The 18666-nt window shown below is 49.6% G+C and overlaps 1 long non-coding RNA gene across 1 annotated transcript; it reads left to right on the top strand.

The window, feature by feature from the left end:
* Positions 1–6486: 6486 nt before the first annotated feature.
* LOC116480369 (uncharacterized) lies at positions 6487–18259 on the top strand. The gene is made up of 3 exons (XR_004251271.1): positions 6487–6693; positions 13409–13679; positions 15705–18259. It is a non-coding gene; the product is annotated as an uncharacterized LOC116480369 (long non-coding RNA).
* The last annotated feature ends 407 nt before the right edge of the window (positions 18260–18666 follow it).

Raw genomic sequence — 18666 nt, 5'->3', positions numbered from 1 at the left:
AGAGGTCTTGGAGATAGCTCTTCCCATCTCACGCTCAGGGGCCTAGGAGGAAAGAATGGGTTCAGGGGCCAGGTGTGGGACACTGTTGTCCTGTTCAGCCTCAGGACACTTCTTGCCCTGCTGGCTCAAAAGACCCCAGGCCCAGGTACAGCTCCAGCTGCTGCTTTGGAGAACGCAAGCTGCCATAAGCCTTGGCAGTTTCCACTTGGTGTTAAGCCTGCAGTCACACAGAATGTAAGTGTGAAGGAGGCTTGGCAACTTCCACCTAAATTTCAGAGGATGTATCAGCAAGCCTAAGGTGGCTGCCCAGGCAAAAGCCTGCCGCAGGGGTGGAGCCCCCACCAGAGAAACTCTACTAGGGCAGTGTGGAGGGGAAATTGGGGCTGGACCCCCCACACAGACCCCCCCCCACCAGGACACTGCCTAGTGGAGCTGTGGGAAGGTGGCTGATGTCCTCCAGACCCCAGAATGATAGAGCCACTGACAGCTTGCATACTGAGCATGGAAAAACCACAGGCACTCAACTCCAACCCATGAGAGCAGCCATAGGGCTACACCCAGCAAAGCCACAGGGGCAGTGCTCCTCAAGGCCTTGGGGGCCCATCCCTTGAACCAGTGCACCCAGGATGCAGAACATGGGATCAAGGATCATTTTGGAGCTTTAAGGTTTAATGACTGCCCCAATGGGTTTCAGACTTGGATGGGTCTGGTAGCCCCTTCCTTTGGGTCAATTTCTCCGTTTTAGAATGGGAATGTCTACCCAATGCCTGTGCCACCATTGTATCTTGGAAGTAGATAACTTGTTTTGATTTTACAGGCATATAGGTAGAAGGAGCATGCCTTGCGTCTCAGATGAGACTTGGACTTTTGGATTCATTCTGGAACAAGTTAACACTTAGGGGGGACTATTGCAAATGCATGATTTTATTTTGAAATGTGAAAAAGACATGATATTTGGGGCCTGGGCGGGGAATAACGTGGTTTGGATATTTGTCCCCTTCGATTATCACGTTGAAAGGTGATTCCCATTGTTGGGGGTGGGGCCTGGTAGGAGGTGAGTGGATCATGGGGGAAGGCCCCTCGTGAATGGTTAAGCACACCCCTCGGTGATAAGTGAGTTCTTGCTCAGTTAGTGCATGTGAGATCTGGTTGTTTAAAAGAGTCTGGGACCTCCCCCAACCCCTTGCTCCTACTCCTGCCATGTGATGTGCCTGCTCCCCTTTTGCCTTCCACCTTTCACCATGAGTGGAAGCTTCCCAAGGTTCTTACCAGGACCAGATGCTGACGCCATCTTCTTGAACAGTCTGCAGAATTGTGAGCCAATTAAACCTTGTTTCTTTATAAATTACCAGCCTCGGGCATTTCTTTTTTTTCTTTTTATTTGAGATGGAGTCTCGCTCTGTCACCCAGGCTGGAGTGCAGTGGCGCAATCTCGGCTCACTGCAAGCTCCGCCTCCTGGGTTCACGCCATTCTCCTGCCTCAGCCTCTCTGAGTAGCTGGGACTACAGGCGCCCGTCACCACGCCCGGCTAATGTTTCGTATTTTTTTTTTTTTTTTAGTAGAGACGGGGTTTCACTGTGGTCTCGATCTCCTGACCTTGTGATCCACCCACCTCGGCCTCCCAAAGTGCTAGGATTACAAGCGTGAGCCACCGCACCCGGCCGCCTCGGGCATTTCTTTATAGCAATGCACAAATATACTAACACAATGGCCATAGAGAGTGCTTACCATTGGCTCATTTAACTTATCTAAGAGGGCAGCACAGCTTGGGGTCCACATACTCATGCCCAACTTCATTGGCCATTCAACTCCACCCAAATAACAGGACAAAAAGAAACCCACCATAAGCTGCGGCTGAAGGCGGCCATCCAGCCCACTGTTGGGACAGAATGCTTAGTGTGTCCAGATTTGCTTCTGGTGTCCCTATGATAGGTTTCTGACCTGTCTGTTTTCCCTGAGAATTCAGAATAATCATGAACAAGATGGGAGTATGAATCTCAGCATGGAGGCCCAGTGACTGACACCTAGCTTTCAAACCTAACCATCTTGCATAGGTTTCCCTGTACCATGTTCTCTGATGCGATGTCCTGTGTCTCTGCTCACTGCTTCAGTGCCCTCCCAAGCAGCCAGGATGGAGCCCAGGCCTCCACAGGCCCCCTGGAGTGCTTGCTGCCTGACAGGTGGATCAAGAGCAGAACTCACATGCTGCCTCCTGGGGAGGAAGGGGGTGTTTATGAGCATATGAGCTTTGAGGTACCCAGGATGACAGGCCACCCTAGAACCCAGGGACCTTGGGCAAGTTCATCCCCTTCTCTGAGCCTCAGTTTCCCTCATCTGTCCTGCAAAAGAATTGGATCAGATAATCTGGGACATTCTATCCAGCTCTCTGATCCAGAGATTTGGGGCCGGGTGGGGGATGTGAAGTGGTCTTCCACGCTGTCAACATAGCCTGATTGTGTTAAGGCCTGCACAAATGGTGTTTAGAGCAATACTTTCAAACCTTAATGCCAGGTGAATCACCTGCATCTAGAGAAAATGAAGATTCTAGAAGGAGAGAGTAGAACAGTGGTTACCAGAGGCTGGGAGCAGGGGCGTACGGGGAAAGGTTGGTCAACAAGTACAAAGCTGCAGTGAGGAGGAAATTCTTGCGTTCTATGGCACAGCAAGGTGACTGTGGTTAACAGTACTGTATTGTACATTGCAAAGTAGGTAGAAAAGATTTACAATTTCTTTAGCAAAGATGAGATGATGGATAGGCTAAATACCTTGATTTGATTTTTACACAATGCATACATGTATCAAAACATCACATTTGTACCCCAGAAATATGTACAATTATGGGTCAATAAAAAGCAAAATAAAATATGTAGATTCTCACTCAATGGTTCTGAGGAGGGGTCTCTAAATCTGTGTTTCTAACAAGCTCTCTGGCGATCCCGTGGTGCCGGCTGAGTCGGTGCCTTGATTAGGGGTGTTTGGCACTAGGTCTCCAGGTGTGATCCCGGAACGGCAGCATCCGCACCACCTGGGAACTTTGTGAGAGCGAGTAGGGCCAAGCTACAGAAGTATTGGCTCAGAAACTCTGGGGTGGCGCCCAGCAATATGTGATTTAACAAGCTCTCCAGGCGACTCCCATGACGCTCAATTCTGATCTGAGAACCACTGCTTCAAGAGAACAGCTTCTGAACTGGGCGGTGCATAGGAAGCACCGAGAGAGAGTTTTTAAAAATACTGGGGCCTGGGGCCCGCTTCCCGGGGTTCTAATGTAATTGGAACAGGTGCCTCTCGGGCATCGGGATTTTTACAATCTCCCCAAGTGATTCTAATGTGAAGTCAATGAGCCTTAGGGCGGACAGAAGATGAGGGCTGCGGGGCTCCCAGGCCGCGAGCCTGCGATTCTTCTGACAGCGCTTTCCGGACGACGGCCACTAGGGCGCGCTGTGGCACCGCTGGGAGGCCGGCTGCGGCTCAGCCTCTTCTCGCCCGCGGCTGGAGGAGCTCCGGGCTGGGAGGCGGCGCGAAGCACCGGGGGTCGGAGCCTCCGGGAGCGGCTTCTGGCCTAGGCCTGCCCGCCCCCGTGCATCTGCACCTAATTAATGCTGGCCGCAGCCTCGCCGCGCTTGACGTCAGTGATGTGCTCCGTGCTGGGCAGACGCGGCCTTTGCAGCCGCTCAGCACAGGTTGCTTCACCCTGGCCAGCCCTGCTGCCCGCCCCCTCCAGGCAGGACGCCGGGCTCACCTCTGGGACCGAGCCCTTGCTCTTGCCGCTGATGACACTCACGCGGGAGTTTCTCCCCATTTCCACCAGGCAGGACACCAGTTTCCTTTTCCATCTTCCCTGGCTGTTCTCTGCCTCTCCCCTGCCTTTTCAGAACCCGGAGGGTCCCGGAAAATCCCACAGGCCTGGGGATTTGCCAAGTCAGCCGCAAGAACCACCTCTCACCTTTCCCTTTCTGGGTCTCCCCTCTGCCCAGTTCCTTTCCTGTTCCTGCTCCTCCTTTTTCTCTCATCTGAGCTGTGTGGATCAGATACTTCCTGCCTGTGTGTTCTCATGCACAGAAGTGGAAGAGATGGGATGGTAAAGGGGGGATTGCCTTCTTCAGCAGCACAGATGGGACTGCGTTTGTAAGGAGCATTTGGTATGTTGGGGGTGAGGAGGTTGTTGATGAAACTCGAGTGTTCTGTCCCCCACAGCCACATTACTCCCTTTAAGCAGCGATGGGAGTTGATTCTGGAGAAGAGAACTCAGCCGAGTAGAGCAATGCTGCCTTGTCTAGCTGCCCCAGCTGGCTGGAAGGGTCTTCCATGGCTGGAGGAGTTTCCCAACCAGGACACCAGAATTGTCTTTTTTTTTTTTTTTTTTTTTTTGAGACAGGGTCTCGCTCTGTCACCCAGGCTGGAAGTGCACTGGCGTGACCACAGCTCGCTGCATCCTTGACCTCCCAGGCTCAAGCGATCGTCCCACCTCAGCCTCCTGAGAGGCTGGAATTACAGGCATGTGCCACCACGCCCAGCTATTTATTTATTTTTTTTTAATTTTTTTGTAGAGACGGAGTCCCACTGTGTTGCCCAGGCTGGTCTCAAGCAATCCTCCTGCCTCGGCTTCCGAAAATGCTGGGATTACAGGTGTGAACCACCGTGCCTGGCCCAGAGCTGTCTTTATCATAAATGTTCCACGCCATATTTCATCTCTGCCCATCCCCTTATCCCCATCCCCAAACCCCCAATCTGACATTTGTGTGAGATTTCATTTGGAGGAAGGCCACGTACATAATGGTTTGGATGATGCCTGATAGCCTCCCTGGCTTTGCCAGCCCATAATTCTAAGAGGGGAAGAGATGTGGCTGGGAGTAGAGGGAGGCTTCCCTTCTGATTCCTGCCTGGAGCCCTGACTGCAAGGGATGCTCCTGGCTTCCCCCATTTGAACCCCACCCCTGGCTGGCCAGTGAGGGGAGCATTCCCTACAGCCCCAGGGAGGGAGAGGCTGCCAGCGATCAGACAGGGCATTGGGCAGGTGACAGACTGTCAACATTGGGCAGATGGCACAGAGCCAGCCCAGCCAGGTGGGGAAACTGAGACCCAGAGAGGGGAAGGGACTTGCTCAAGGTCACACAACCAGACCCTGGCAGATCCCTTTCCACGCTAATTCCTCAGAAGCTCCTGCTGGGGTCTCTAGTGGGAAACTCCTGGGCAGCCCTGTGGGAGTGGCAGCTGGGTTCCACCGGGAGTGGGGTTACTTTGAAGAATAGTAGTCTCTCCTTAAATCCAGATGAGCAGATATGGTTCCAGGGCTCAGCCTGACCCTGAGGCTGTCACAGCTGGGGCAGGGGCTGAGGGTGGAAACTGCCTCGAAGAGCTCAGAGGGCGTTTAGCCTGCCAGGCACAGAGCCCCCGCTGGGGACAGAAAGCCAGGAAAAAGGTGTGGGATGTCAGTATGAATCCTGCTCCTTCCAATGTAGACTCTGAAAGTAAAGGTCCAAGCTTTGAATTGGATCTCAGCTGGGGCTGGGGGCTAGCCAAGAAGATTCGGGCGGCCACACATTTGGGCAAGTTTCCCTACTGCCTCTGCAATGCGCCTGGCCGGGGCCCAGCTGGAAATCAGAGACCCATGAAACATCAGCTCAGGGAGCATCAGGGATGCATGCTCGTGCTTCAAGAAGAAGAAACCCCGAGAGGAGGCCGGGAGAGAGACTGGTCCAAGGTCACTGGACAGTGAGTGGCGGAGCTGGAGCTTGGACGTGGGCTCTGGACTCTGGATTGTGTGTCCCCGCCACTGTCCTGACATCCATGTGGACAGATGCCCTGATCCCCCTCTGCAGGGGCTGTTCTCTTTTCCTCTCTCTGGGGTGTGTAATGTGTGTTTGTCTTTGTCTGTGTGTGTGTGTGTGTGTGTGTGTAGACATTTTTTATTTTGTCTCTTTACCTCCAAATCCTATCTGCTTCATAAAACTCAGAGAAAAAGTCTACAAGCTCAGTCACCCATTCCAGGATCGCTGTCAGGAAATCCTCGTTCCCATCTCACCCACATCCCCCACGCTGGAGCTTAAGTCCTTCCAGGTGGGGCTGGCAAGAGTCTGCGGGACTTACTCCAAGGGCCCCGGGGAAGCGGGCTGGGCTGTTTTGGGAGGAATGCTCACCCGGCAGTGTGCAGGCCTGGCAGGGCTGCCTCTAAATCCAAATTGCAGTCCCCAAGCACGTGCGCTTGCTCTGCCTGGGATCTCCAATGATGCTGCTTTGGCGGGAGTACTGATTCTAGCCGGTGATTTATCATCTGTTTACTCAGAGAAACTGCTTGTTCATTTCTGCTGGTGGGAAGGGAAGGAGGGAGGGAGGGAGGTGAATGTGTGTCCCATGAGCTGCAGAGGTAGCCGGCAGGGATGACTTATACACTCCCCTTGATGGGTGACCTCCATTCACTCTTCCTCCCCGCCTCTCTCCACCTGATGAGAAACAGAATGTGCTCCCTCCCACCTGGGAGGCTTCAGATTCATTTTCTGCTCAGACACCGCTGCTTGCAAAATTCCACCCAGAAGATAAGGGAGGAGGAAGTATCGCTGCAGCATCCTGCTCTATGCCTGGTTATATTACTGGATCCTTGTGTTGCAGCCCTAAGATAGAAGGATTGTCTCCATTTCACAGAGGAGAGAGAACTGATGCGCAGGAGGCTTAAATTGTCTGAAGTCACACAGCAGGTGGGTAGAGCTGGGACCCAACCCCCGTCGGGCTGGTGCCAACTTCATGCTCTTGGAGCAGCATTTCTCCAAGTGTGCATCTCGAGCCACCTGCATTAATTATAGTTACTTCCTCATTCAGTCTCTGTTGTTTTCAACAGGGAGTTACTGACCTAGGCCTGGCTCCAGGCTCATGGGATTCAGCAATGAGAAAGACAGGTCCTGGCCAAGGGAGGCCAAGAACAAATAAGTATAAGCAATAAGTCAGCCAGGTGCTGTGGCTCATGCTTGTAATCCCAACACTTTGGGAGTCTGAGGTGGAAGATTCACTTGAACCCAGGAGTTCGAGGCCAGCCTGGGCAACATGCTGAAACCACATCTATACCAAAATATACAAAAATTCACTGAGTGTGGTGGCGCACCTGCAGCCCCAACTACTTGAGAGCCTGAGGTAGGAGGATTGTCTTAGCCCAGGAGCTCGACACTGCAGTGAGCCGTAATTGTGCCACTGCACTCCAGCCTGGGTGACAGAGAGAGACCCTGTCTCAAAAAAAATAAATAAAAAAAATAAAAAAGAAACAAGTCTATATCTAACAGGTGAGAGCACTAGGGGGAAAAGGAGAGCAGGGTGAGGTGCTGGGGAGTGACGAGGTTGTATGTGTGTTGCAATTTTAGATAGAGTGGTCAGGATAAACCTTACGCAGGTGACATTTGGACCGAGACTTCAAGGAGGTTAAGTGTTTTGCTGTTGAACCTGTATTTCCTGCACCTGCTTCAGACCTCCTCATTGAGAACCTCGCAGGGAAATGAAGCCCAGGAATATGTATTTTAACAAATCCTTTATCCACACTGCAATTTGGAAATCCCTGCTCTTTACCCTGGTGCTTCTTCTCCTACCTAACGGGTCAGGAAATATTTGTTCAAATCCAGGAGTGGCTTTAGGGATTCAAGAATGAAGCTGGAATCCCGAGTCCTACTGACGATTCCCTTCACGACTTGATAATTGGCCAATACTTAGTAACTAAACCAGACAAAATGCACCCATGACTGTGACTGAGTCTGGAAAGCTCTGTGCCAGGGCAGGACATGGATATGCAGTCACAGCATGACACAGATTACTGAAGTACAAGTTGGTGTCCTGAGGAGTGCATAACTTAGAAGGCTTGGGTTCTACATCAGGCTCACCTGTGGTAAGCTTGGGGCAGTCATTTGCTTTGTGGAATTTCAGCTTCTAGGTTTGGGAAATGGAGCTGTTAGACCTTTCCCTACTTACCTTATAACACTGCCACTACCTCTACTACCAGCCAATCTATGTATCCATCCATCCATCCATCCATCGATCCATCCATCGATCCATCCATGCATCCATCCATGCATCCATCCATCCATGCATCCATCCATGCATCCATCCATCTATCCATCCATCCATCCATCCATCCATCCATCCATCCATGCATCCATCCATCCGTCCATGCATCCATCCATCCGTCCATGCATCCATCCATCCGTCCATCCATCCATCCATCCATGCATCCATGCATCCATCCATGCATCCATGCATCCATCCATCCATCCATCCATCTATCCATCGATTCATGCATCCATCCATCCATCTATCCATCGATTCATGCATCCATCCATCCATCCTCACCACCACCATCAGTATCCTCATTTCATCATATCAGCATTTCTGGTGTGGCCTATATTCAAACCAACAAAATTCCAGTCCATTAAAATAATTTGGACATGCCTAACACTTACTGTAAAGGAATTTGGCCTGAGAAAATAATGAAGAAAAACTGTATAGAGAGTAATTAACTCTCCATACATTAGATATCAAAATCTTTAATCTTGGAAGATTAAATCTTGGAAGTTCTTTTCAATGAAGTCCAAAGGTGGGTTCGTGCCACTGGCTTGGGGGAGCCAGACAAGTATCTTGTAACTTCAGTTGTGGTGAAAGCTGCTGTGAAAGGCAGCTTCAGATTTCCCCTGATGGCGGGCAGCCCTGCCTCTGTGCCCAGCCCCATTAACTGTTGGCCTCCCAGTTGCTGAAGCCAGCCAAAAACATCCCCTGCCATTTGAAGTGCTTATTGGAAAAGCAGATTTCATCTTGGCTGGAGCTCTGAGCAGTTCCTTGTGTGGGGTACTCCCCAGGGCTGTAATTGAACACAAGAAAGCATCGGCCTACTTTTGGCATTCTTGCTTTCATCTCAAAGACACATTTAAAAATTTATATTTAAAAAAAGTCAGGGAAAGGGGCCAGCATGGCTCGTGCGGCCACTGGTGCCAGAACACCCAACACAGCCGCTCCAGGAGCAAAGGCTGCGGAGGATGAGACAGGAGAATTAGGACCATACCATGTGGCAGTGCTCCATGCCCAGCTTCCGGGAGCTTGCCTGCGTGGAATGAACAGTGAGGTGCTTTTGAGGCTGGGCCTCTGTCTGATCTAGGCTTTGCAGAGCAGGAGTTTGAGGGTTCAGATCAGGTCCCCCTCACAGCAGTCCAATTGGATGAGAATTTTCTAAAAGCTGGGAGAAGAGGGGAGTCCAAGACCTACTTGGATACTCACCCCAGGGTCTAGGCAGCCTGGCCAGCAGGAGATGCACCGTCTTCCCAAGCCCCACCTGTTGTGCTGCTGCAGAACATGGTTCCAAGGGCTTCTGTCTACATTGGTGATAGAAAACCATTGAGGAAAAAGACCTACTGCCCCTCTGGCGGATTCAGAAAACAGTAGGTGTCTAATGGATGTGCGTTAGCTTGCTCTCACACGCGAAACGATTGCAGTTAAGCACAACGCAACCTTTCTCTACAACTCTTAGTAAGATCTTCTCTAGGGGCCATTGTAAAGCTAAACCACCAAGCTTCATGGAGGGCTGAAATAAGATAGCATCCTGGAGACAGGAGAGCCCTCACAATGTAACCATACACTCAGAAGCCTGGTCTCTTAGGGACCACCCGCTTCCCTGCACAGGGTTACTGTTGCACCGTCAGCTTGTGGCCCACTATGACCCTCTTAATCTTATTCAGGAATTTTTGTTTATAGGGAGTCATCATTCTGTAGGCAATTGGCTTTCCCTCTGAATGCAGGATCCTGCACTTATTCTTATTTTACACTAAGATCATTGATAGCTTGTGTTTTCTAAAAAAGAAAAAAAAGTTGGATGCCTTACAACAAATAAAATACATTCGGTAAGATTATTAAAATAGTTATCTTATTTCAGGACCACAGGAAGAAAGCGGGAAGTAAATATACAAAACCTAAAACTATTATTAAATTTAACTCTGAGGCTCTTGGCAGTCAAGACAAAAATAAAACAGGGAAAAGTATATGGATTTCTTGGGAGAGAGAAAATTCATCTGGCTTTTGAGCTCTAAAGAGATTTCCTAAGGGGCTCCTGTCGAGTGATACAACAGGCCAGTGGGTTGACACCAGTTTTATGCAAAATGGTCAAGTAGTTTTCAGCTGGATTTTTTTTTTTTTTGTCATGACACTTAACCAGCATTTAGGGCATCATAATGACTAGTCTGGGAAGTGAAAGTGATCTTGAGGGGTAGAATAGAATATAGGAAACTCTAAGAGAACTGATAGAATCATCTGGCCTGTTCATCATGCATTCCATACTTAAGGGTACTTTGAGTAGGATCTGGGGCAAAAAAGAAGAAAGGCTAACTGCAGGATATGTCTCAGGAATCATCAACACTGCACCACACCACTACCCCACCCGCCCCCCACCCCACCCAGCAGAAAATGAATTGCCTCATGAAATCAGTGAACACCTAAGTTTTGGTGTTGGTGTTGATGTGCACGTATGTGTGTGCATGTGTGCGTGTGTGGGAATGTCTGTGGGTATGAATGCAAGTCCTCTTCCCCTAGCCCAGCACAGCCCCCACCACAGAGCAAGAGAGCAAGGCTCTCAGCATCCTGGAATCAGCTCTTCTCTAGTTGATTTTGATAACCAGCCAAAAATGCAGGATCTTTTCAAGGCCTGAAGATCATTAACTCTTTGGAAGAACAACAGGAGAGTTTTTGAATGCTGGGACTGACAGCCTGTTGGTGATAGGCTTAATTACTCCAATTAAATATTCAGGAGCAGAGCCAGGCAAGCCAACAGCATTAGGGGAAGGAATCTTTGCTCCAAGGCTGCAGAATTGCTTGCTAGACGGCATTGAGCTTCCCTAAGATGAACACTAGGTTCCCAGGCTCCCAAAGTCCTGCCTTTTGATGGTATTTTCTCCCCTCTGGGAGGCACTGACTTTAAAAGATTTATCATTAACTGAGGACCTAGTGTGTTCCAGGGCTGTGCTAGGCCCTGGAAGTGCCGACAAACAAGTTCCCTTCTGTGGAGGAAGTAGAGGAACCGATTTCCCCACCCCACACATATAATTACCAGACAGTGTAATCCCATGTGGGATGAGAATTAATAGGAAATCAAAGTTAATTCTCAAATTCTACTTTTCCAGGCTGTGGGTTTCCTTCCCTGGAACCGCTGGCCCAGTTTCTTTCTAGATCATGACTGGAACCATCACTGATCTTTGGGGCGTGGCACAACGTTGGCATATACGCTGCAAGTTTGGTTGCCACAAAGTCCCTTCTGAATTCTAATAACGGGGCCTTTCTTTCTGGGTGGAAAGTTTCTGCCGTAGCTGGGGTGGGTCAAGCGTGGGCACTGAGTAGCCTCATTGGTGAGGGGTGGCCGCCCTTGCATTCTCCTGCTCGGTGGCCTGAGGGTCGACCCCTGATAAGCCACTGCCCACGGCCACAGGACAGGACAAGCTTCCTGACCCATGTAGAGATGGAATCCATGCCCTATTCTCCTTACATCTGTGCTCTAGCTAAATGAGCAGCTGACAACCCCAAACCTTACCTCACAGAGCGGACTTGCTGGCCTGCCTGAGATCTGCAATTAGGGGGGGATGGAGCTAGAATCTGGGTCATGTGCTTATCTCTAGCCTTGGGGTCTCAGCCATATCCCCCACAATACTTCAGTGTATCACCTTATCATCAGCATCAAGAGGTGCTACAAAGAGGTTGGATTTTGTTCTTTTGCAATACACAGCAAATAATTTCTTTTCAAACCCAGTTGTTCTTAATCATCTTCTGCCTCAAAACACCTGCAGGATTTTTGGTGCAGTCCCTGGTACCAGCAACAGCCTCGCCTACGAACTTGTTAGAAATGCAAATTCTGGACCCCACCCCAGGATTACTGAATCAGAAACTGGGGGTGGGAACAAGCGGTTTGGGCTTTACTGGGCCCTGCAGGTGCTTCTGGTGCAAGCTCATCTTTAAGAACCACTGAGTAAGAATAACTCACTGTGACGGGGGTTCTGGGTCGGGAGAGGCTTCCTGGGGCGTGTGCCAGAATCTCTAGAATTGAGGATGGGAGCAGCACACAGGTAGTTTGAAAAAGCCACTAAACTCATTATACTCTCTCCCCCCGCACCCTATCCTATTCTGAGAATCATTGATGTACAAACTAATTTTGCACTGGAGGAAATGTCTCACCCAACTGTCTCCTGGTTTTGATGATTTTTTTTAAGCTTCAGAAAGTTCATTACACCGTTGGGGTGACTTGTGTTTCACCTCAAATCTCCTTCCATGGTTGTAGACAAAGAATGAATTTATACAAGCTGGGGCTTAAAAAGGGAGACGTTTCCCCACAGTGGTTTTGTCTCGTTTGGCTTTTGCTGATTAGGAGTTGGTTGGGTCAAGGGTCCACCCTAGGAGCTGGAAACCACCCTCGAACCATGTACCCCCTTGCCAGCCCCTGGGGCAGGGGTCTTCTGGCCCCAGCAAGTGCTCAGGTTAGGAGGGGCCCATGGATGGTCAGGAATGGCATGCTGCTTTGCTTACAGCCAAGCAACCGTGTGCATCTGCATGAGTATTTTTTTACAAGCTTCTTAAAGGAAACAGATGTCAGCAGCCTCTTTTTATTGCCCGCAACGGGGAGAAGACACACCTAAGTTGTTTGAATTGTTTGCAAACAGTGGTAGATGTGGGCATTATTTTTCTCTAAAAAGATTATATTTGGGAAGCCACCCCCAGGATTTGAGGGGATGCTGGGCCTTTTAAAAGTAAGGAGCGTTTAATCCACCCCATCTCACTGCAATCGGCAGGTGTTCATGCTGCTTCTGCTTGCCAGGAAAACAGTGAGAGGAAGGAGACTGGCTTCTTAGAAAGTATGTTTTCCTGTGGAAGTGGCCCGCGAAACCTGCTTATCTGGGTGACAGGCTCCCTCTTCTCAGAAGGTGGTATTTCCCTTGTGGCTACACAGGCAGGAAGCAGGTGGCAGGGAGCGGACCCACAGCATCCCCCACAGTGGGCCCTGGGGTTGCCACCAACCGTGGCTGGGAGCTACTCTCGTTGATTGCTGAGTGGCTCTGTGTCTCTGGGAGCTGGAGTCAGCCGATGTGCTTGGCAGATCTGGAGGGTGGGGTCTCTGCTGAGTGCGGCTACTTGCTCTGGGAGCCGATCATCGGGGACTGCTCCATTGGCCCAGAAGGAGCCTGGCTGGATCCCTCTTGCCCTGGGGGAAGGGAAGCCCGTTGTGGCAGGAAGACTCTGCCTGAACTCTGACCTTTCCACTCACTAGAATGCAAGCCCTGCAGGCAGCAGATCCTGTGGTTTCATTCACTCAGCTACCCCAAGCATCTTGAAGGGTACCGGGCACACACTGGGTTCTCAATACATGTTTATTGACTAAATAATTGGATTCCTCTCCCATCTTCCACCCGCCAGCCTCCTCTTAAACCTGACACAGAATTCAAGGGCTGTGCTGTGGCTGCCAGCTCCTCTTCTGGTGCCCTGGGGACGAAGAAGGGATCTGGAGGGAAGACTGTCACCCTCTTGCGAATGTTTCCAAGAGGCAGCTCAGCATAAGAGAGAAAAGGGGAGATCCCAGTTCCAGGAACACCTGGCCAGTGTTTCACTTGTTTATCGGAGTTGACAGGACCAGCCCAGCCCTTTCCCCCCTCTCCGCATCATGATGGACGGGAGCCTGGCCTTTGAGGTAAGGACAGATGGGGTTACAGACACAGGCCTTTGAAGACATCTGGAGCGACTGCTTCTCTGGCAGTTCACTTTTTAACTGGCACTTCACCCAGGAGTTGAAGGACCATCTGACAGATGCATAAGAGGTTTGGTGTTGAAGAGAGTTGGGCTAGAGAGTGTCGCAGAGCCCTGGGACTCCTGTGGGTTTAGGATTCTGGCTGAGGGGAGTGTGGCAGGGGCTTCTCACTCACAGGCTCCAGGCTGTGTGATCCGTGGCTGAGGACCTAGACCCATAGACTTAGGCACCCTGCAGGGGATCCCATTTCAGGCAGGACTTTGCCTCCACAGCCCCACAGCTCTGCCTTGGACCAGAAGATTCCAAACAATTTAAACTACTAGTAATGTTGATAGAATACTAGTAATTTGCAAGGAAAAATATTCCCTGGGCCTTGACGAAGCAGTTGACTTGTGATGGCACCTATGAACATCCTGGGGCCATGTGTTGTCATTTTCAAGCTTTCCCTTCTCCCTAGAGGTGACAACCCTGGTCCCGTGGTGCCCTCCTTAGTGAGCTTGGCAACAAATATGACAACATGAGGGTCACTAGGAAGGAGAAAAAGAGCAAAGAATAGATACAAATGTGATAGGGTACCCTGGTCTTCAATTAGAGAAAACCAGTCATTTTACAAGAAGACCTAAGCCCAGCCTCTTCTAAGCTCAGTGAGAGAGGGAAGAGCAGGAAAGAGACTGGCCAGAGGTTGCCCAGGGCCCCAAGGCAGCCCTGGGATTTGATGGCTATAAATATAAGTGTATGAAGCAGAACAGCACTCGGCAGACTAGGCACGGTGGCTCACGCCTGTAATCCCAGCATTTCTGGAGGTGGAGGTGGGTGGATCACTTGAGCACAGGAATTCGAGAACAGCCTGGGCAACATGGCAAAGCCCTGTCTCTACAAAAAGTACAAAAATTAGCCGGGTGTGGTGGTGCGCACCTGTAGTCCAAGCCGCTCGGGAAGCTGAGGTGGGAGGATCGCCTGAGCCCGGGAAGGCGAGGCTGCAGTGGTTGGTGATTGCGCCACTGCACTCCAGCCTGAGCAAAAGAGTGAGACCCCATCTCAAAAAAAAAAAAAAAAAAAAAAAAAGCACTGGGCATCTGTCCTGTGCCCATTTAGGGCGAGGTCCTGTGGTTTCAGGTCCTGTGATAATCTGCCCATTTTGCCATTCATTAGTTCATCATCCAATAGATGCCTTTTGAACACCTAGTGCATCCCCAGCACTGTGCTAACACAGGGGGGCGATGGCAAACAAGAGACAAAGTTCCTGTCCTCGTGGAGCTTACAGTCCCACTTGCCTTACACCGACTTGCTGAGCCTTCTTCTCGGGTGATGCCTCAGCTTCCTACTTCACGAAGAAGATAAAAGCAATCAGAAGAGATGCTCCCGAGCATCTGTCCCCACCTCACCCCCCGCTTCACCGCATGCCCGCGTTTTGTGTCTGTCCCTCTCCTGTTCTGTGGATGAACTTTTTCACGCCATGGCTCAGGCCAGCCCCTCCCTCTGCAATATTCATCCCATGCCCTCCTGGCTGCTCATGGACATCGCTCCAGTGTCTCCCTTCTGTCCCTTGCACCATCAATCTTTCCCTCTCTATGGGGTCTCTCCTAGCAGCATACTAACATGCTCCCATCTCTCCTTGTAAAGACACCTTCTCTTGACCCCACCTCCTCCCCCAGGGAATGGCCCCAGTTCTTACTGTTTTTTCCAAAATGACTGTCTGGACTCATCATCTCCAAATTCTCTCCTCGCATTCTCCCTTGAATCCACTGCAATCACACTGTCATCCCTGACACTGTTCTTGTCAAGGTCACCAATGTCCTCATTTTGCTAAATACAGTGCACATTTCTTGGTCTTCATCTTGCCTGACTGTCAGCATTATTTGACATGGCTGGTTCCTCCCTCCATGTTGAACACTTTCTTGACATCCACCTGCTTTCCTTCTCCTTCTGGCCACTGCCTCTCAGACTCTTTTGCAATCTTCTCTAAAGATTCCTGTGAAGGAATGACAAAGAATATCAAGGCTCAATCCTTGGAACTCCCCATCACTTATCTTTAAATGAGACTTCTCTGCTGACTCTCAGAGTTATGTATGCTGAGAATCCACTGCCTCTAAGACATCGTGCTTGGCAGGTAACAGACATTTCATCCTGAGCTGAGCTCCTGCCCACCCCGCCCACACACAGATCCCTTCTTGCCCACAGATTTCCCATCTCAGCCAATGGCAAGTCCAAAAATCCTTTGTGTCCTCTTTGATTCTTCTCTTAGGTTCCTATCTCCCTTCAACTGAGGCATCGTTTCCAAATCAGACACTTCTCATCACCACTATTGCCCTCCCCTTGTCCAACCCACCATTGGCTCTTGGCTGGAGTATTATGAGTCTCCTAGCCGGCTCTCCCTGTTCTTATTATTTCCCAGTAAGTTCCCACCCTGCCTTCAGACTCTTCTCCACACAGCTTCCAGAGTAATCCTTTCAAAAAGTCAGTCGGATCCCATCTTTTCCCTCCGGTCTCACTCTGTCAGCCACATTCATTCCAAAGGACCATGTGGTCTGTGTCCCTGTTCTCTCTGGTTCTCTCACTGCTCTCCTCTGTGCTCACTCTCTCCTGCCTCACGACATTTGCACTTACTGTTTCTTCTGCTTGGAACCCTTTCCGTCCAAGATTTTTTTTTTTTTTTTTTTTTTTTTTTTTGAGACGGAGTCTCACTCTGTCACTCAGGCTGGAGTGCAGTGGTGTAATCTCCGCTCACTGCAAGCTCTGCCTCCAGGGTTCACATCATTCTCCTGCCTCAGCCTCCCAAGTAGCTGGGACTACAGGTGCCAGCTACCACACCCGGCTCATTTTTTTTGTATTTTTAGTAGAGGCGGGGTTTCACCATGCTAGCCAGGATGGTCTTGATCTCCTGACCTCATGATCCTCCTGCCTCAGCCTCCCGAAGTGCTGGGATTACAGGCGTGAGCCATCGCACCCGGCCTCCCTCCAAGATCTTTACTCATGTGTCACCTTAGTGATGGCTCCCTCCTTGACCATCCTATTTAAAATTGCAACCCATTCAACACCCATTCCTCCTCCTCCATCCTGACTCTGCTTCCTCCATTTGACCTGTCACTCTTCAATCCAGTAGCATTCCGATTCAGTGGTGACAAGGAACAGGACCTAAGGAGGTGCGTCAGCTGTAGAGAATTTAAAAATAATCGTGAAATAAACTCAAAGTGGGTTTGCTCTGTATGAGCCCTGCCCACCGGCAAGTCTAAATTCCGTTATCAGGACACTCTCCTGCCAGGGTGGGCCGCCCTCACCGATTCTCCTCTATCTTAATACACTATGTGTTTCCCTTGTTTATTTTGCTTATTGTTCATTTCCATGCACTAGAATGTAAGCTCCGCGAGGGCAGGATGTGTTGTCTGTTTTGTTCACTACTGTGTCCCTTGTGTCTGCCACACAGTGTGTGCTCAGTAAGCTTTAGCTGAATGAATGAACTGGAAGGTGCCGAAGTTCCCTTAGTTGGGAGTTATCAGGAGGGCTTCCTGGATGAATTGGTGTCTATATTGCCTGTCCTTAAAGAGGAGGAAGGTGCTCTAGGCAGATGGAACAGCAGGTACAAAAGCAACTTGACTCTCAGGGTCATTAGCTAAGAGTAGGAGTCAGAGGGATGAGTGGGTGTTGTTCACCAGAATTTACCCTTCAAAATGTCAGTGCTTAGTAAATGAATGTGTTCCTTTATTACTAGTTGGTGGAGGGTCCTTGTTGACATCTTGCAGAGGTCTGGCTGTCACTTTTCATCAGAATGGCTATTCCCCACTCCTGCTAAGAGCTCCAGGCCTGGCGGGGGTGGGATGGTGGGTTGTGGTGCTGGTAAGGGCTGTCACCCAGCACGCTGTTAGAACTTTACTTATCCTCTTGCTTGAAGTGTGGGGGCTGGAAACCATTCAGGAGGCTGTGGTTACAGTCCCAGACAGGGTCCCTAAGAGCAAGGAGCCATTCCCAATGCCTCCTCCTTAGGGAAGCCTTCTCTACTTTCTCTTCCCTCTTCTTGGCAGAGTTCGTACCTTCCTCCTTTTGGCTCTGTTTATTTCTTTAACACTTACAACGTAATACCATCTTTATTTGTTCCATGTTTGTATCTTCTACGGAATGTGGCTTCAAGAACAGAAAGCACAGAACGTGGCACGTTGGAGGAAATCTGTAAGTGTTTGTTAAAGGCACAACAATGAATCAGAACAGATGTCATATACAGTGCTATGCCATGTCGAAATAGTATAATAGTTATTGTGGTGATGCTTTTGAATGCTAATCAGAATAATGAGGGTGACTAGTCCATAGTTAGATGGAATATAGGATATACAGAATATGCCTTTTTCTGCAAGGGGATGTGTCACTTAACTTTGTTCCTTGAAGCTCCAGAGGCCCAAGGTCGCCCACAATGATTCAAGTATTATCAATGTTGAGAGCCTGTAAAAGCATCAAATATGTTATAGCTTCCAAAAAATTGTGAATTAGACTGAAAACCAGCATTTAAAAAAATAATGTGATGTTGACTTAAACACTGGTTTTATATACATGCCGCACATGAGCCGTGGAGGCCGCTCACACGCCAGTGTACTGGTTCCTCTGCAGTGGGCAGGCGGGCCATACCCCACTGGGGAGAAATCTTATGGGCTTCACAAATGTCTAACGAAACAACATTTTTAACTAGTTCAAAATCGGAGTTCAGAAACAGTTCAGTTAATATTTAAGTGTCGAGTTAAGAGAGGAGGTTGAACAAAATTCATTTTGAAGTTTTCATAGTTTTTAAAAAGCAAAACTTTAGACTTAAAATGGGCTGCTTTATTATATGCAATGCATGTGAATATTAAATGTATGTTAAGTTTTTCATTTAGCAGATTTCTCCCCAGACTTTTAAAACCACCACCAAAAAATATTTACACATTCTCTCCTCTCCCCAAAGCGT

Source organism: Hylobates moloch, unplaced genomic scaffold (assembly GCF_009828535.3).
Source record: "Hylobates moloch isolate HMO894 unplaced genomic scaffold, HMol_V3 SCAFFOLD_13, whole genome shotgun sequence".
NCBI lineage: Eukaryota > Metazoa > Chordata > Mammalia > Primates > Hylobatidae > Hylobates > Hylobates moloch.
The sequence above is the reverse complement of the archived record's forward strand: the minus strand, read 5'-3'. Positions and strand labels throughout refer to the sequence as shown.